This window comes from Heliangelus exortis, chromosome 11 (genome assembly GCF_036169615.1).
Source record: "Heliangelus exortis chromosome 11, bHelExo1.hap1, whole genome shotgun sequence".
Classification (NCBI taxonomy): domain Eukaryota; kingdom Metazoa; phylum Chordata; class Aves; order Apodiformes; family Trochilidae; genus Heliangelus; species Heliangelus exortis.
Window position 1 is genome coordinate 2,141,900 of NC_092432.1, and position 13,224 is coordinate 2,155,123.

At 37.8% G+C, this 13,224-nt stretch overlaps 1 protein-coding gene across 4 annotated transcripts in view; it reads left to right on the forward strand.

Moving 5' to 3' along the window:
• The first annotated feature begins 421 nt into the window (after positions 1-421).
• The window catches only part of MEGF11 (multiple EGF like domains 11), a 266,370-nt gene continuing 253,567 nt past the window's right edge, over positions 422-13,224 (forward strand). For 2 of the 4 annotated variants that reach the window (XM_071754165.1, XM_071754166.1), the window contains exons 1-2: positions 424-629; positions 7,698-7,790. The gene's annotated coding sequence lies outside the window, so the exon portion shown is untranslated. Of the gene's footprint in view, positions 630-7,697; positions 7,791-13,224 lie in introns of all 4 variants that reach the window. The other 2 variants (XM_071754168.1, XM_071754163.1) reach the window with 2 other exon arrangements.

A 13,224-nucleotide genomic window follows, 5' to 3' on the forward strand; every position in this document is an offset into this window, starting at 1 on the left:
AGGGAGGATGGAGGTGAGGGAATGCTCTTGAGGGGTAGGCAGGACGAAGGTGAGGGAATGTTTTGAGGGATAGGCAGGATGGAGCTGAGGGAAGCGAGTCTGCAGCTGAGGGAATGCTCTGAGGGATAGGCAGGATGGAGGTGATGGAATGTTCTGAGGGATAGGCAGGATGGAGCTAAGGGAAGTGAGGGCTGAGGGACCAGGAGCAGGTGCTAAGCCCTGGGAGAGCCCTCGCTGGTATGCACTGGTTGAGCAGAGAGGACAGATTCCCTTTCAGTGAGAGAAAACCAAGAGATTGGAGGGGGGGGCAGTGGAGAAAACACTGAAAAAATGGCTGAGGTGTCCATGGAAGGCAAATGAGAAGAACCTGTTAAGCTGTTTTAGGCTGCAGTGGTGTGAGGATAGGGTGGCTGTGGTGAAAATACATGCGAGTTTTTCTCTGTTTGTTTTTAGGTTTCTTATCACAAGGGCAGTGATGTTTTGGTGTTGCAGGCACTGGAGAATTGAAAAGAGTCCAGGGAAGAACAAGAAAACAAGGAAGTCTTGCTGTGCCTAAGCTGCAGTCCTGCATAAATGCATGCTTGTGAACCTCCATGGTTTTTTATGGCATCTTCCAGGTGAAATCCCAGGTCTGTTCCTCAAATCATCTGGTTTTGTGTCATCAGGACTCAGGGAGCTGAGGTGGGGAAAGGGGTGAGGGTGTGTGGAGAGTGCTGGCAAGCCCTAATGTCAGCTAATTTACAGTAGGCACCACTATTCTTCACATTTACCAAAGGGAAGATGAAAGTACTGAAATAGTAAGTCTAGTTCAAGATGAAACAGAAAAGCAATGGAAGGTCACAAGACCAGTGCATTGTTTCTGAGTCTGAGTCAGTGCTCTGTAAATAAAGCTGTAATGCTATGAAGATGGCGTTTTGATGATTATTATTTTGACTAGTAGAAAAGCATTCATACTTTGTTAATTAATTGCTTACATTGTAACCTGACTTGAACATAAATACCATGGTGCAAGATATCTAGTGTTTGTCCTTAGGAACAAAAAGGACTGGGAAAGAGCCAAGGCAGTATGTCACTGTATGTTCCTGTTTATTCTACTTCTTATTTTTCACATGTTTTATAAAATGTGTATCTCCAGTGACTAATACCAATTGATGCCAGTAAATGTAAGTACCATCTGTAAGAAACTGATTTTCAGAAGCCAAGTTCTCAAACATATGTGGAGGAGGAGGTGTTATAACTTAGTGAGAGACGACCGAAGCGTAGACTTGGTTTTGGTAGTCAGGATGATTTTAGACGTATTATGTAAGTAGGATGTGAGAGGGGAGATGGAGACCAAAATGATAGAGCTTTTGTGCAGTAGGAACAAAGATGAAATAGCCAGTGGTGGTAGAAAAGGGAAGAAACCCACAGCATTTGGGAGAAAAGACATTTAATTCAATTTGAAATGTAGCGGATGGTGATTGCTGACACAGTGAAGAACACAGACCAGTGTGCTTACTCAGTATCATCTAATGACTGCAATAAAATGAAGGTTAATTAAATGAAATTGACTGAGATGAATTCTCTCATTAGTTCACTGTTTAACAGTGAAAAATTCAAGGCTCTTGGCCTAAGTTCATGTATTGCTGATGCTGTTGAGTAGCTGCATCCTTACTTCTAATATCCTGGTCAGAAAAAGTTGAAATTCTCAGTTTCCACTCTCTCTTTCAGAGAGCAACTTCATATGAGTGAAAATCAATGGTTGAGTCACTAAAGCCAAAGTTGATCTAATGTCTGGTTTTGTCCCCATGAGATCAGAGACAAACTTTCATGCTCATCTTGGTAACTGGCTTTTTATATGGCCAGAAGTTTGGTGCAGGGAGCACCAAAACTAACAGGGTAACAAGAGCATTTTGAATTGTTTTACACTTAAAGCTGCAAAAATGTTCAGGAGACCTCATTAAATGTTGAAGAATAAAGGTGGAGTGCAGCACAGCTGCTGAATGATGAGACATTTCTTCATGCAGTTTCCCTTCATTAAGTGCTTGAAAAACAAGACATGGTAGAGCAGAAAGAAAGCAGTACAAATATCACTTTTGTGGAGTATTTCTTACTTCATACAGTGTTCCCCTGGATAACAGCAGTGAGTGCTAGAGCTTTTATTCTAAATGAGTGAAAGAAGTTTCTTCAAAGTTCAATTACATGTTTGTTCTTGCCCATGTTGGGAAGAGTGAGCCTCTCTGGAGGTCTCCCTGCTTGGAAAAAAACATGCCAGGAGGTGCAGTACAGAATTTCAATGCAGTACCTTCTGATAGAAGTTGCTCTATATTTTGGCAAAGAAATGTTTCAGGTCACTGGAGAATATCAGTTTTTGGCTCAAGTTTCCCAAGCTTGAAGCCTGACTCGTCTAATAAATGCCTGAAAACAGTATGACCTAAGAGACTGATTTTGAATGCAGAAGTAGAAGTTTATTAAGTAGGCGATTAGGCATCTATATGTGAAAATAGAATGTGCACAAAGCAAAAAAAGGTATTTAAATATAAGCATGATGTGTAGTTGGCCATTTAACGATCACCTGCTTACCAGTATTTGTCAGTTGGCTCCACACAAATGTATCTTTTGATACACCTCACTTCTGCCCTCACAAAGCAGTTACTGGGTTTTCTTCTTTCAAAGGGATTTCTTCTTTCTGTTTGTAAAATCTGTTATTACACCCTGCTCCCTCCTTCCCTCACTCCCTCCTTCCCTCACTCCCTCCTGTTGTGAGGTGGGCTGCATAGCTAAATTAGGCTTCATTAGCCAAGCTTCTGTTTAAGATGGTGACAGAAAAACAAATAGAAATGTATATAGCAAATTATCTTCTGATGGTCTACTGTGCTTATAAATAACTCCACAGTAGACAGCCTAAAGATGGGGCTATGTAAGCTCTGAGGTCTAGCACAGGCTGAGGACAAAAAAACCCGAGGTAACACAAACAAGAGACAGAATATTGAACACTGTGATGAAACAGTATCTTTCCATTTGAAAAAGTCTTCTTTTTTTTTTTTTTTTTTTTTTTTCCTCCAAGAACTCTGTCACTGAGGCAGAGGATACAAGATCTGATCATCTGATCTTTGAAATCTTTGAAGTTGTTTCTTCTCTGAAAGCCATTTTGAAGCAACTGGCAGTTCAGCATCTGCTTCTGGCTCATATAAAAACCAAGTAATAGCTGGCTTTTCTCTTGGAGACTTTCTGTTACTTTGCTTGGGATTGCACTTTTGATTATTAACAGATAAATTGTATAGATTAACAGACCTATAATCATAATAGGTCTGTTAATTATACCATTTATACTTTAGAATTATTTTATGTGGTATTACAAAGAACATGGTAATGTTCTTTTTATTTTAGTGGAAAAAAAAAGGCGATTTTGTATCTCTGTATTTCGATTTTCTCACTGGATTTCAGTTAGTCATAAACCATTTTACTTTTGCAGTGCCGGTTGCCACCACTGGGAGACACCATTTAATTGATTTTGAGCGGAGATTGCAAATTGTGCTTTGAACACCACATCCAACAGGCTAAAATTCAAAAATTCAACCTTTCAGCTTCTGTGAACAACCTGCTTGGAGTTGTTTATAACATAAGTAGACAAAATTCTGCTCCAAAACAAACTAGAAGCTGATGTGGTTCTGTGTTTGGAAAAAAAAAAAAAAAAAAAAAAAAAAAAAGGCTTGCAGATCTCCTCAAGAATGGCAGGAAAATGAAACTACACGAGGTTTACAATTATCAGAAGCATAAAAGCAATTTGTTTATCTCAGTGTCTGGGTTTTTTTTTTCACTATGGCATGCATTTGGTTTTCTTTCCAGCACCTCCTTGGATGCAGTTCAAAAGTTTATCACATCACTGAATTGCAAAGTTGTGTACTTTTTTGTTTCTCTTATTTTCTGTACCCTGACTTTGTATGTTTCAGGTTTTTAAATATATTTACTGATGAGAGATGTCAAATATTATTTAAAGGGCAAGAGCCTTTATACTAACATCATTAGATTGTTAAGCTTTAGCTGATTAAGGAGCTTTAAGCTATTTGTAGATTATGATAATTTGGTGGATTCCAGTATTTTTGCTTTTGCAAAATACTTTAATATATAAATTATGAAAGTGATTTAGATTGGTTTCAATTGTTTTTAGATCAAAGGAGTCCATCATATCAATCTTTTTTTTTTCATTAAAATGTGCTTGCTGTGGCTGGAGTCTTTACATTGAAATAATGCTCTGTGGTGCTGCAGCCTCTGGAGTAACTCCTGAAAGGTTCAAAGGACAATCGTGGTTAGAGATGGAAAGACCTCACAGGTCACCTTTCCACCCACTACCAAATTGGGATTGCTCCCTGCAGGATATCTAGCTCAGTTCTGGGGCCAGTGCAGCACAATATAATGCTCTAAGGTTTGTTTATTTATATGCCACAGTGAATAAAAAACAGAATTGCAAGGGTGAGGTTTTTTTTTTTTTTTTTACCCCTGCTTCCAAAGTCACAAGGATAAGTTTCTCCTTGGGTGAAACTGATTAATTTCCTCAGGCTCCTATCATAAGAAATTAAATGAGGTTGACCTGTGTGGGACTCTGCTGCTGTGATTTGCTCTACAAATGAGATACAAAGGGTTTTCCTTGCAAGTTCAGAGATGTATATTGAAACTAAAGGAAAATATGTTGTCTTCCTGCTCTGCAGCTGCACACCCTAAGTGGTTTATATTTTTCTCATTAAAAGGCTATGAGTAAAGATTTTATACTTGTAGCTGCTCTGTCCTCTGGCAAATCATATTGCCTAGCATGGCTGAGTAAATAGCAGTTTATTCCATTTATTTATTATTGGCTACAAACTAAAAAATACTAAATTTCAAAATACACTCTTTTGTTGTAATTACTGTCAAAAACTAAGGTTTAGGCAGCCAGTAATTCAGGTATGCCTAATTGTACATAGTAATATGTTAACCTATCCTGCCTAGTTCTGTATAAAGATTTAATTTGTGTTTCCTTACTGTAAGTGTGAGAACTGACCAACAGTGAATATATTTAATTTAAAATTATGAAATGACATATGGCACTTGGCAAATGTTCAGGCTTAATATTTGTTTTTCATGATTATTCCTCTTATTGAAGCTCATTTACTATTCACAGAAAGTGAGCACAAAAAGGGATGTGAACAGTCAAAAGAAATCCATTTAAAAATTCAAATTAATATCCATGGGAAATGGATTGCAGTATTTCCCTGACTCTACTGGGTATATTCTGCTGCTGAATGTCTTATTAATGGGTGTCTTTGTAATTGTCCTTAAGGCTTTCATCACCAATGTTAGGTAGTTTTGTTATGGCTTCATATTGCAGTTGTGCAAAATTTGTTCTTAGATTGCTAAGATGGTTTTGAGATGATGCCAGGTAAGAGTATGTTATCCATGTGGCTAAATGTTTTTCAGATTAGTTAAAAAAACTTACTTGTTGGGGTATTAACTACTGATTTTAAATGTGGAGTTGAAGAAACTTGGGTCATCATCCCTTGCTGAAAGCTGAGACATTACTTCCAGTGGCCTTATTACGAATAAGAAATTATTATTATTATTATTATTATTATTATTATTATTATTATTATTATTATTATTATTATTATTATTATATTATTATTATGAATAATGTGAGCCTCAGTTCTCCAGTTCTCCCTCTATAGGTAAAAAATTCCTTACCTAGTGATAGGAAGAACCTGGATCATCAACTGGGAGACCAAAAAGCAGTAGCTGCTTTTTAGTTTCTACTTACTCAGCTTCTGTATGCAAAGCAGCACATTTTTTCTTTGCTTGCTTTCATGGGAGCAGGAAATGTATTTCAGGTCCTTTTCTCATCAGTACTTTCATCCACAAGTTGCAATTGAAATAAAAGTAACATGGTTGGTAACTGTCCTCTGAAGCTGTTTTGAGACAACTGCCAAAGTGCTACTTGTTAGTACTTAGCAAAATGGGATGACATCTCCTCTGATCACATTTGAATCATAGTTAGCAATGTGATGGAGTAATTCCTGTGGCTGGAGTGTCACATTCTGCAGGTTTATGCATGCCAGTGTTGTCTTCACCATGTCTCCTGGCTCTCTGTGAGCTGAATCATGGAGTTGCTAAGGGTTGGAGGAACCTCAGGTTGTCTTTAGACCCTCTCTGTGGAGCAGGTTGACTACTCCAAACCCTACTCCCAACCCCAGTAGGGTTTGGAGTATTTCCAAAGATAGAGACGCCCCAGCCTCCCTTGGAAACCTCTTTGTGTCTGACCAGCCTCACAATGAAATATTTTTTTCTTAGTTTTAAGTAGAATTTCCTGCTTTTCAGTTTCTGCCCATTGCTTTTTGTTCTGTCATTGAGCATTACTGAGCCTGTTATTTTCACTCCCTTGGATGGGACTATTTACACTCTGATAAAATCCCCCCTGAGCTTTCCCTTCCCAAGGTAAAACAGTCCTAGCTACTCCATTATTATACATTAAGGTACCTCCTAAAACTTTCTGGAGGGATGAACTTAAGACAAAATTGAGAAGAGACTTTTTTGTATTATTATTTTCTTCTCCTGGGTGGCAGTTAGAACTCATTTTCATCACAAATCAATATAAATAAAATAAAGTGTTATGAAGCCCAGTGATAAAGAATAATGCAACTAATTGCAGTAGTCTTTACATGAGAGCTTGCAGCAGTACTCTCTGCTTATTGTAATTTCTGAATGAAGAAAAAAAATGTTGAAATACAGGCTGTAAGCTTTATACTACAGTTGAATAGTGCAGCATTTATGTGTCCTAATAATCCTGTTGTGTTGGAGAGTTAAAGTTCTGTGAGCAAACACGTGGCTGCTAAGGATAGACACTGAAAAAGAATTTGCCACGTCATTCAGCCTGAGGTTTTGGTGATGCATTTACTCGTGCAAGCTGAGGTCAAAGGCTAGTGCTTTTCAGAAGGGTCTTGCTTTTTAGCCAAATTTATAACTGCTTGAACTAAAGCAAGGAAGGTAAAATTATTAGCCTGGGGTCATGTGCCAGCTGAGAGGCACAGCCAGGATTTGAGCCAAAGATCCATTCCCTCGGTTCATCAGCCTTAACTGCAAATAGAAGAGTTTATTCTGGTTTATGAAGATATCAGGCAGGTAGCATAAAGTTTTATAAGTCTCAAAGAGACTGAGCTGCCATGCTAATAAGGAAATATAGATCCAAAAATACTGTCAGAGCAAGGAGTTAAACCTTGGACCATTAGTTTACTCTTCTGTTAAAACAGTCTGGACTGGGATGCAGGGTTTCCAGGGGAGATGAGTGTGGGTTGCACAGTCTGTCACCTCTGCTGCCTCCCTCCCTTTGCAGGTCACAGAGGAGAAAGTGGCTACTTGTAAGCATGATCCAAGCAAAACCATTTGAGCTTGTGCTCTCCTGGTGTAAAGAGGCTGCTATAGGTTGTCTAAGATATTCTAACTATTGACCAGTAACAGGACAGCGTTTCAACACATCCTGTTCAGAAAAATTCATGTTTAGCTCTAAAAATGGAGCTACTTTATGTATGTGGAGCTACTTTGAATTAATGTGTAACTTCCTGGGGACGTGAAGGACATGAGATCTCCCTTCAGAAGCCAAGATGCTCATTTAATCTAGTGACAGACTGTGTGAATTTGTATATTTTTCATATTGATGCTTATTTTAGGTATTTTTTCCGCTCTCTTTCCAGTCCTGATTCCACATTCCAGTGTTTAGTGTGTGCTCCTGAGGAAGTGCAGAGCCCCAGTGTGGGAAGATGACCCACTAGCAAATGCAGCTGCAGGTAAGAAAAAGTTTTTCTGATGATAGAAACTGAGGACAGAAAAAACCAGACCCAATTCTGTGGAAGAACATTCTGTGTTTAGAATCAGGTGACATGAGTACTCTCAGGTACAATAACCTATACCTTTAGCAGCATATAAGAAGATGAAGGGACAATCTTAGATTATTTCAATCTAATATTTTTAGAAGAAATTGAGTTCAGCATGTTATTTTTGAGTTTATCTCACCACCTATCTTTGTTTTTCTTTTTTCTTTTTTTCTTTTTCTTTTTTTTCTTCTGGTATATTCCATTCCCTTCAGTTTCACTTTTGGAATTTAATATCTCCAGTTGATGATTTCTGTTCCTTATCTTCCCTTGATCCTTTTCTGCTTCTCTGTTAGATTCTCTCCCTTTGATTTTTTTTTTTTCCTTTGGCTATATTTTTTCCTTTGGTTATATTTTATCAAGTTAGCTGCTTCAATTCAAGCCTAATTTCAGACAGTAGAAATGCAAAGTGGAAAAATAATTTCTAAAAGAGCTTCAAGATCTACTAAAGCATCTTGCAGTATCTCAACACATTTTTATCCCAGTCTATGTTTCAGCTTCTCCTATTTTTTGGATCCAATGGTATGACATTCAGGAGAGACTTGGATATAAGTTTCATTTGAATAGTACATGTGCTCATAGTTGAGGAATCTTACTAAAGCTGCTTTCCTCATTATTGACTAAAGTCTTCTTGCTGTTCAGACCTCTTCCAGACCATGCCATATTAAAAAAAGGGCTAATATAATTGTGGCTTCACTCTAAAAACATAAAGGGAATAGTTATATTACTAAACCTGTACCAGTGGACACCACAGTAGGCCAGGGTGGAAAAGACTGATTAATTTTATCTTCTTGCTTTTCTAAATACAGTGTTGTCCAACCATTTATATATGTGAAGCTCCAATTTTCTTCTGTTTCATTAAAAGAGAAAAACCAAACAACACCACAACACAAAACAACAAACCAAACCAAAATAATCACTATTTGTGGTTTTGGAAAGGAAACTAAACCATAAAACCTTCTTCGATAACAACATTGTGTTAAATTGTGGCTCAGTCTGCATGAAGAGATTGTGGAATATCATTTGAAGGAAAATTATAAGAAGAAGATAAATAACTGTCTGTTTGGAGTATTTTAGGTGTGACTGGCTCCTTGCCACAGGAATCAAATCAGGGATTCCCAGACTTCCTAGCCTAGAAAAGTGTCAGCTCTCAGGACTTCTCTCCAGACCACCAGACCCCCGTAGTGTCAGTGGCTGCTGAACACATAATAAAGACAACAGTAGCTATAATTTCATAAATTACAGTTTGGAAACTACTAGACATAATAACAGCTTTGCTTCCCTCCAGCTTTGTACTTCTGAGGTTCTGTATCATTGCTGTAATTCCAGGGCAACAGCAGAATAGGTTGGTGATGATATATGATAATAACAACTCTCTGAGCTACAGCCCTTCCTACAGCCTCATTTACTTGCCTCGGAGAGCCTGCTGGCCCAGGAAGGTCAGCAGGTTGTTTGCTTCCTTTTGAGCTAATTGGCAGGGTGACAGCTACTGCCTGCCAAGCAAATGAATTTGTTTAATCTTTGCTGGTTGTGGATAAAACCCACCAATAGATGAAAGAGGCCTTTTCTTAAAGAGCTAATTTAGAGCTGGGTGAAGATGGGTTCTCCCCTTAAACCCTGAAGTATCAGTATTAGCTCTTGCAGATGTGTACAAATAATATACACCCAAGCTCTGTTTGGATCTCTTTCTTTACCTGATTGTGCAGTAGCAGGAGAGGGGAACTGCTGATCTCAGTAAAACATGAAAAGTTTACCAGAATCAGGTAGATTTGACATCCATTGTCATGTATTCAAAAGCTGCTGGCATTTGTAAGGGGAAGACTGAAGGGAATACAGGAGACCTGAGAAGCTTCCTGAATTGATTTAAGGTGCCTGAAGCTGGTGGACAGTACCTTCCCACTTGAGCCACCCAAGAGACTCAGCACAAAGACTCTTGTTAACATTCATGGAGTTTTGATCAGGTCCTAAAGACAGAGCCAAGGCTTTAGAGGTTTTGTCTCTGAAACAAAGACTCTGGTGCATTTCTGTGATTTCTATTATTCTCATTTAAACTGATGGGTGTTATTCATCCTGCTGATCAGAACAAGCTTTACATCACTGTGCTATTTCTGGTTGGATGATTGTGATAAACTTAGTAGCCTTTCTCAGCCATTGAAGTTTTGCACTTCTTGAAATCATTCATTTGCATTTAGCTTCTAAGAGTTCTTTTTAAGTTTTACAGGACAAAATTTATGATTGTTTTCACCAATTAGAGTTTACTGGGTGCTAATGGTATTCTAAAAATATAGGAATGCTTTTAGTACTGCTTCATCTTTGCCTCTTTCAGAGATTCCCATACTTTCCACTTGTCTGTAACGTGCCTGTTGTTGCTCTCTCCCCATAACAGAGGGCTATCTGTTTGGTATCCTTAGGATTTGCAGGTTTTAATTAGAATGGATTTATGTTGATTAGAGTTGATGGGATTGAAATGCCATGTAGTTATTAATTTCCTAGTTTTAATTTTGCTACTTAGTCATATGTTACCAAAAATATCTTAGAAATTTTTTTTTTCTCCTCATAAAGTGACAAAACAGAGAAATAAATGCATCGTGGCGTGCTGTCACTTTGCAAGAAAACTTCTGGCAGATCCTGACTTTTAAAATTCTATGGATCCCTATTGAGCTGGATGAAACAAAAGATACATTTGCAGACAAATTCCCTTGGATTTTCTTTGATAACTGCAATAAATTCTGTGGCAATTTCTTAGAATTTTGAACATAATGAACATTATTCCTTGAAATTCCAAAATTTTAATTGCTGTTAATTTCAGCAAGTGCAAGTACTTACAGGTGACTTAGCTGAAAGCAAAAGTACAAGACAGAAAATCACCTTTATCCTGGCCCAAAGCAGGACAAACACCCATTTTAACATCTGGTACAGACATAGACTCTGTACAGAAGATAATATTAATTAGCTCATGGAATGCTATTCCCAGTTTTGCAGGTAGGAAAGTGTGGCATAAAATAATCCATTACAGTGGATCCAAATATGTCTTTATGGTTGGACTTGATGATCTTGAAGGTCTTTTCCAATCAAGTTAATTCTGTGATCTCACTGCAACAAGATAAAGCTGTATGCAAAATGCTCTGCCTTTGTAGGCTGTTTATCTTTGCAGTGATAAATAAAAGCAGTAACAAGAAGTCCCAGAGCAGATAAAAATTCAGATCATCCTCTTTCCAAAAGACCCATGCATTGCAGATGAAGATAGCAGACCACTGAGATAGGCAGGTCCAGAGGCTTGGACTAAGAATCAGGACTCCCATGTTTTGTACCCTGCTGTAAGCAGCTGCTTTTTTTCTATTTTGCCTTCACTTTTGCCTGAATTTTTTTTTTGAGATTATATATTATGGTGAATGTATGGAAATCAAGTGAAGCTCTGCTTTTGATTAAGAACTCTGGGTGCTACCTTTGTGCAAAAAAATTATAGTGGATAAAGATAAATATGGTCATAGCAAAGGAGTACAGTTAAGAGAATGCTTATATTCAGTGTTCACAATCAACTGGTTCCTAAAACTTCAGGGTAAAAATTCATGCAGAAATCGATCATAAAGATAAATTCACTGCTTCTTCCAGCTATTTTCTTCTTTCTGTAATAAAACCCATTCCTCACTGAACACAAAACCAGAGAAATCAAAATTTCTTTTGATAGAAGGTGTGCATTCCACAATGCACCCATATAATGCCAGCTGCTTTTACTGTACATTTCATACACGTGTAAGTTATATCCTTAATATTAAAGTCTATCTGGAGACAGGTGTTTGAAGAAGTGAGCTTGATGATAAATTTGCCCTAGCATATTTAGAAGTACTTTTAAATAAGGTATAAATGAAGATATCAAATGGGCTTGTTTCAGGTTACCTACCCCATGAATTTCCAACTGCTTACTTTGACTTTATTATCTGGTTTGCTATCAGCTGTAATTCTGGTCAGCTTTCCCCAGAGGGGAGTCTCCTAAGGGAGAGCAGTCTCTTGGGTTTCTGTGTGAAGGAGCAGAACTTTGGGGGACCTCAAACCTTAAAAGGTTCCAGCCTCTGGGTTTTGGTGAAGGGGTTACATAGCATCACCACATCTCTTCACAGGAAATTACCAAATTCCAGAGACTGGTAGTAGGCTGGGCTGCTTTTAGCCCAATTTCAAATACAGCTGCAAATGCTCCCTAACCTGTAGATGCCTTAGATACAGATGTCCTGTAGACAGGCAGGAGCCTGACAGATAAATTGTCCTTTAACTCTCAAAAACAGAAGGTGAAGATGTGGTTGGAAGCAATGGATTTCTTGCTTTGGTTGCAGTATCTGTTTTCCTGATTAAAAAAAAACCAACCTAGTTTTTGAGGCTATCCACACAGGAATTTTACAGCAGAAAGACAATAGTTGCTGTTGACTTTTATGCCATAGATATTAATTATGTATTATAGATTATGCTTTTTTTTTTTTTTTTTTTAATTTTGTGGGACCTCTTCATTCATTGGTTCATATGCATAACTCTCATTAACATTAATAAGAATACAGGTACATCATACTAAACAAAGAGTCATTTCATGCCCAGATCCAGTGCAGAAAAACAGTAGTTACTAAGATGGTCAGACACACATGATTAAGAGCAGAGTTTGACCTCATCTTAAAATTTTACACACACCCCCCAGTCATTAGCCAGTTCTTAACTCATTTTGTGTGCCCTTTTTGTTTTGTGTGGGGAACAGAGTTAAAAGCTGTGCTGGTGGACAAACCAATTGACATGGTTGTATCAGGCCCTGTACACTTAGTTTCTCTTTGAATAAAACTACTATCTGCACATAAAACTAATCTGCACATTGTTACTAGTGTTAGGCAGGATTAATGTTTCTGGATTGGTTGTTTGGGCTTTTTTCCCACTAAGAGTGCTGGGACAATTTCTGTGCACCTTCATATTTAGGAGAAAGTGTCTACAATATGAATAAAGGTAAACAAATGTTGTCTCCAGAGTGGAACCAAACTCTGAAGGATATCTAAGTTGTTTTTTGCTCCCTTTGGATTGAGGTAAGGGACTTCTCCAAACTTGGTAGCTTAGTCAACAATTCTAACATGGAATAAATTGAAAAAGTCAGTCATATGAATGCAGGAGATACCTTTATAAATGAGAGTAAATTCTTGGAATCACTATTTGATAAGATCAGAGAAGCCAAACAATACAGATGCAGAACTGGCTCTAGTTAAGACTGTATTTTATACCCTGCCTACAACTAATATGTTTGTCTTTGATTTGGACACTTTGTATTGGTAGAAGAGAGTCATGAATAAATAAGGCCAACACTATTATTCAGTATTATTAATGA